The sequence below is a fragment of the Nicotiana tomentosiformis genome, chromosome 2 (assembly GCF_000390325.3).
Source record: "Nicotiana tomentosiformis chromosome 2, ASM39032v3, whole genome shotgun sequence".
Taxonomy (NCBI): Eukaryota; Viridiplantae; Streptophyta; class Magnoliopsida; order Solanales; family Solanaceae; genus Nicotiana; species Nicotiana tomentosiformis.
In genome coordinates, this window is record NC_090813.1 from 135,676,145 (window position 1) to 135,683,135 (window position 6,991).

Sequence of the window (6,991 nt, forward strand, 5' to 3'; positions counted from 1 at the left end):
CACCACATAATTGAAAATTACTAATTTAGCCTTAGCCCATAAACCTTGGAATCCAATTTCCAACATCCAAAAACTTCTTTTCAAGACCCGAATTTCACATCTACACACTGTATAAATTTGAGCAAGCTGTATTAACTTGTAACCATAACCTCAGATATAATCACACAACATACTATACAACTCGCATATTCCCAGTATCATTCACGATCATAGTAACTACTCAAAACCAGCCAAGTATTAGTATGAAACCCATTTTCCATAAAACCTCGTTCCAAAACCTTTGTACACTGCCGAAGTTATTCTCCCAAATATACCGTAATCAAATTCGATAGTACTCATTCTAGGCCCAATGACCTCATCTCATTAAACCTAACCACTTTATTGACATTCAACCCCAACATTTCCAACCAACTCCTCGAATTTCGTGGCCTTCCATTCAAGACTGAACTACCACCTTGCAAATGTAAGTCTTAATCCCGCACAGCACACCACATCTATTATGCCATCATGTGACAAACACAAGAATTCCATTATCAACTTTGAGTCACCAGCAAATTACATACCCGGTTAGTTAGAAATATTCTCTTTGACCCCTTCCAAGAGAAAATCACAATACACAACATGTTCCTCACACCGGTAGAGAATATCCGGTTCAAACCATCAAGAACACTTTGAAATCCATTCGCACATAACCAAGCTATCAGCATTGAATCTTTCTAACTTGACCAAGCCACGCATGTCGCCAAATCCTAGAGTATTGCCACGAAACACTCGTAAGGCCCCACCTCATCATAAGAACCAAAAGAGCCGAGCATACCATTACCATATTGATCCAACATGTTACTCATTTGTCCTATTTTCTCCGAGTTTCTTCTGAATTAGCCTCAAGTTGACAATTCTCCTTGTCAGAACACAACAATCCTTACCCATAGCTCACTACAAGACATCCTAACATAATACCACATCGCCCTAAGGCCCATAAGCCACTGTATTCTTCTTAAGAACCTCCATAAATACCACAACCGTAACACTCACTTTGAAAATACCTTATGTGAATTTAAAAAAAAATTTCTTACCTTCCTTATACCGAAATGTAGAATCCATAGTCGTACAGACTTACCGCAAGTCCCTACACCATCGAATTTAAATAATCGATTCTAGCGATATACCAATCCGAAAAATTTTCAATTGCCACTCATACATTTTTTTTAATCCATTAGCACCTTCTCGAGAGTCACCCACTCTGTTCAAATCTAAATTGCACCACCCACATGGACTGAAAGACACGTGCTTTATTAGCATAGTACCACTCAAAGAAGTAATTCTGCCTTAATACCACCGATCAAATTCATACTCTATGCGCGCTACATCCTTTAGAAATAACAGCTCACTCATACCATGATTTTACTATATTCCTAAAGTGCCATAACCCGTATCCAGAAATTTTCTTACTCGAGTTATTCTCGAACTCCACCTCTACAAGTCATTACTGATTCCCAAGTATACCTCAGACCAAACAAAAATTTAACACATAACCATGAATTGAGTTGTCATTAGCAGACTCTCCCACTTGGCTCACAGCTATAAATTTAAACACTCGATAACTCACGATATCCATACTCTATTACCGCCGTAATACTGCAACAAGATTCAACTAAATCCTTCATGTGCTCCTGTAATGCAAACCATCTAATACTTTAAATTATCTGCAAATCTCGCATTCACCCTTGTGACAGTCAGGTCAACTATTACAACCGATCCGAACTCAAATCGCACAAATATAACCCACTGATGGATAAGAAATCCTCCACACAATATCATAAAAATCACACATCCGTAGATCACCTCGGAGGTTATAACCTACCTGATTAGACTTAACTGACATCTCTTTATTCCCTTTTCACAGCCACAACTACTACGCAATCACTTAATCTTCCCGAGTCTGAACTCACCAACAATGCATGAGAATTTAATTTGTCCCAAAATTTAATAATGTGAAAGATCCTCCAAAACATTAATTCTCGAGGTTATGCATCACATCAAAATGAAAATCAAGGACCCAATGGCCTTCCTTTACATTTTAAGGAAACACTTCTCGTCACATTCAAATCATCTTAACACATCCCGCAGTTTCATCATACTCATCACGAAGACATTCCACCACTCATCGAGCTACAAGTTCCTCTCGTAGGGACATTACCGGACATATGAGTCCAAATGTACAAGTTACAACTAAAGCTACCGAGATTAAGTTGCGGTCCACCCATGGCCTCAAGTCCTCCAGACTGGCCCATCACCAAAACACATAATACACATCTCGAACCTCGTTCATAGAATCAAAAGCCTGCGATGCATAGCCGATATCGAGCGCTCATGTGCGCATATGAATACATGGAAGGAATTCAAAGAGTTATGTCTCAAGATAAATAAATTTCGCATGATAAGGAAAGAAAGATGGGAAGTATATATCCTAAATGCCCTGTAGCCTCTCGAAGATAAGTATGGACGTCATCATACCGATCCGCCAGACTCTACTAGACATTTGCTCAGGACTCGTGAGACCTATGTAACCTAGGCTCTAATACCAACTTGTCACGATCCAAAATCTCACCTATCGTGATAGCGCCTATCTCAATACTAGGCAAGCCGAAAATCTCAATAAACCACCATATCTTTTAAATTTAAAAACATAATAATTAAATTCAGTCGAAGAAACTCACAATTTAAAATATAACACTCCCTAAACCCGGTGTCATTGAGTACATGAGTATCTAATATGAATACAAAGTCTGATTGATAAAATTACTGTCTGAAAATATAGAACAGTACAATAATTAAACAGGAAGGGAATCAAGTCTGCGGGCGTGAAGCTGCTACCTTGATAGTCCCCAATAGAATTAACTTCGAAATCTAGTAGCCACCGTATCCGGAAGCACCTATATCTGCACACGAGGTACATAGTGTAGTATGAGTACAACTAACTCAATAAGTGACAAGACTAACCTCTAGGCTGAAAGCAATGACGAGCTCTGCAGGTAGAGTCCAGTATAAATAATGGTACAAAAAGGTAGGCATGCTTTCAAGTTTAATAGTTAAACTCAGTACGAGTGAAATAGATCAATATTGCATGATATGAGGAATATGACATCCCAGTAGGAAGACCTCATGTAAATACTGGTCACAAATTATTCGATTACTAGGTACAGTTTATGGCCAATCTAGCCCAAGGGTGTTCCAACCCGTATATATATACACATCGACTGACATTCAGTCACTCAGTACCATATAAGGCCAATCCAGCCCTGAGGTAATTTATTCCCAAATGCAAATGATATGGACAAGATCCATGTCAAGGTAAATTCATTACAATATAAATAAGTAAGGCAAGTCCATGCGCTGGGAAAATCCATCCCGAATATATATATAATCATCGTAAGTAAGGCGAATCCATGCCCCGGGAAGTCCATCCCAAATATATATATAATCATCTACGCTCACTGGGTATGTGTACAGACTTCGGAGGGGCTCCTTCAGCCCAAGCGTGATATAAAGCCTTTATGGCCGGCCTACTGCAGGCAGGCAGTCCCGATCCGTATAATAATAAAGTATATAAGTCCTACTGCAAGCGGACAGCCCTGATCCATATAATAATAATGTATAAAGCCATTATGGCCTGCTGCAGGCGGGCAGCTCGATCCCATAAATATCCTCACAATGGTCGAATATGACTGAGTTTGAAATTACAATTTAAAACAATCAATTCAATAGCAATTCGGCCCCATGGGTCCCAAAATATCGGCACGTAGCCTAAACATGATCTTTAATAGGAGCCTCAGCTAAATTTCTCAAACACGTAGAGGATACACGGATAATAACATGATTCTTTATTTTTTCAACTCCACAAAATTTATTCAAGTCACAATTTCTATGGTGTACGTCCACACGCTCGTTAACTACCGTGTGCGTCACCTCCAAACAATTTATATAATACCAATTCGGAGATTCATACCCTCAGAACCAAGTTTAGAAGTGTTACTTACCTCAACTAGACGAACCCAACGTCGAGCATGCTAATCAATACTCAGAAAATTCCATTCCGTACGTATCCACCTCTGAATGCCATCTTGTCTCCTCAATTCAATGCGAACGATCCGAAACTGAAATTCACTCCTTAATGATACTACAATGATCTACTATACTAAGCAACTTCAATCTACAATATCAATATCCATTGGGACCAATATTAGTAACCCATTCCATAGTTTAGGCCATTTAGACAATTTACCAAACACCTAGTGGGCATACATTTATACATTTCTTAACCATAGAATTAGTTCTTCCAACTACAATCATTTACCAATAATTCATTCCACTATTATTCTTTAACAACTTATAATCCTAACATCACATGTGTGACCAACCATTCTCACCCAACCAACAAATTTCCATCCCATAATCACCTTTCAATCTCTACAATGGTTATGTATTTAAATTGGGAACTTATGTCTTCCAATCACCATACCATGAGTGAAATTACCTAATTCATACTCATATTTCCATAATATATCCGTACATGTAAGTCTAAGGGTATAAGATTACTTTTTGAAAGAAATCTTGCAAAATTCTCCTTTGAGTTTTTGAAAAAATTTCTTGAAGATTTATGTATTTTATGTGTAGATTTCATCAATACTAGTGTAGAAATGATGTAATTGCACACCAAATTAATGGGGATTGCTTACCTTGAAGAGGAGGAGAGTTGGTGGTCTTGAGAGAGTGGAGAAGAGCTCCAAAATTTGTACAAAAGAAATGGGGAAAATGAACTCCGAAATTGTATTATATTTATAGGCCCAGATTTCTGGGTTTCGGATGCTGCCATGGATGCTTCGCATCCCCACTTCACTCCTCTTTGAAGTTCGGATGCGGACCTGGATGCTATGGCAGCACTTCACTCCCAGCCTTTCTTTCGGATGCGGCCTCGGATGCTTCGCATCCGCAGACTCCTCCGCCAGCCTTTGATAATTTGGTCATAACTGGTTGTATGAATGTCCAAATGATGAACGGTTTGAAGCTTCAAAAACTAGACTCAAAGACCTTTAATTTTATAGGTCATCCATCACATAAATCCTTATATATATATAGATATGCTCGTCCAAAGTTTGATCTTGTGCGTACTCATTTGGACTTTAGTCTATCATGAAATTTCCAACTTGACTTGGACTTAGGGCTCTCCTTAGACCCGACATCACTTATAATATGCCTCGTATACTTATTATCATATCCAATTGATATCCATTATATTAATAGTCCTTGTCTGCACACAAAATAATATAATAAGCACACATCAACTTTCTTACTAGCGCTCAAGTAATTCGAATTTTTTTTTCCGGGGTGTTACAGTAGATGATGTTGCAGTAGGGTAAAAAGCAGCAAGATTAAACAAGGTTACTAGAAAATGAAGATATCTCAAGGAGCTTCTTCAAAAAGTTGTAGTCTTATTGCAATATTGTGTTGGAGAAATATTGAATGGAAAAACCAGCAACATTAAACAAGGTAACTAAAATTGCAGTCTGCTATTGAATTCTAATTTTGAGATATCTTCATTTTCTAAGTTCTATTTGTCTTTACGGGACAGTGATTGAATAAGAAAAATTAGAGTTCGCAAACAGATACTTAATCAGTCGACGTGATAGAAAAGTTATATGAGAGACATTCGAAGTTAACAGTTGCAAATTTTGCAGAGGATGGAGGTTAGAATTGTTGAGAAATTCAGGGGTATACCCTAGTTTTTTAGTATAACTGACAGAGAAAGAGTAGTGAAAATTTATATTAAAATATATAATTTTCTCTTTATGAACTTTAAAGTTATCCTATCCTATCTTGAACAAACATATATGAAGAATGGTTGGTAGTTTCAGTAGATTGTGTATTGTCATTTATCTTAGGCTCTTATTTATGTAATTTGCTCGATATCTAGCTCTCAAAATTGCTGATTATAAAGTTAACAACAACCTTACTCTTTCCTGTAATTCAGCTTCTTGAAGCGGCAATGAAGAAGTATCTCCTCCTTGAATTGTTTGGGTGAGTTTAGTCACTATCACATGCCATGAGTTTGTGTTTTAATAACTTGTGTACTTAGTACATTCTAGATTATATTTTATGTGTTGAGTAGGAACTCATTGCCAATATTTGATTACTTGAAGATTGTGTCTTACCTGAGAAAAGGAGGTTCACTGCAGATTGGGTTAAACGAGTTTACATAATTGAAAGTTGTGAAACAGTATATTATTACTTGGACAATGTATTTCATAAACATGGATAAGTTATTTTATATTAATCCATATTTGAAAAAATATAATTGGATTATGTACGAAAATAACATGCTATAAAGGAAAAGGAATCATGCAATATTCAGGTGTAACTCTCCATTTATGTTTTCTTTTATATACTCAATCTGATCCTTATAATTTTCTAAAGATAAATTACTTATTATTGTTTCAGGGTTTGAAAAGTTGAGGTTACAATTGAAGATGCAAGCTTTGAAGACTTCGTACAAGTTGAGAACATGGTTATCATGCGTTTTGCTATGCAGTTAGGAAACCATATTTGCCCAGAGGTTGTGTAAACAATAGGGGTGATATATGCATCTTGATTGTATAATTATCAGTGGGATGCTAATATATTTTTGTAATTAATTACCAACTTTATATTTGTAAATGCATATTTGGATGTGAAAGCATGATTTTGTTGATAATTTCATTTATGTTCATGTGATTATCTATATTGATAAGTGTATAATTTCAAATAGAAATGACAGGAAATGATTCTTTAAGAACCAGATACTGTTATGTAGAAATACCTTTTAGGACCAGTGGATACTGGTTGCTAAACATGTTGTAGGGACCTATTGATCTATGATTTAGGACCAGAAATCTAGTCTCTAAAAGTGTTTTAGGGACAAAATAATTTCCAGTCGCTAAAACATTTTAAGGAC

General features: G+C 36.7%; 1 long non-coding RNA gene across 1 annotated transcript; it reads left to right on the plus strand.

Moving 5' to 3' along the window:
• Positions 1 to 4,621: 4,621 nt before the first annotated feature.
• Positions 4,622 to 6,751, plus strand: LOC104102992 (uncharacterized). The gene is made up of 2 exons (XR_001970609.2): positions 4,622 to 5,550; positions 6,499 to 6,751. It is a non-coding gene; the product is annotated as an uncharacterized lncRNA (long non-coding RNA).
• Positions 6,752 to 6,991: the final 240 nt, after the last annotated feature.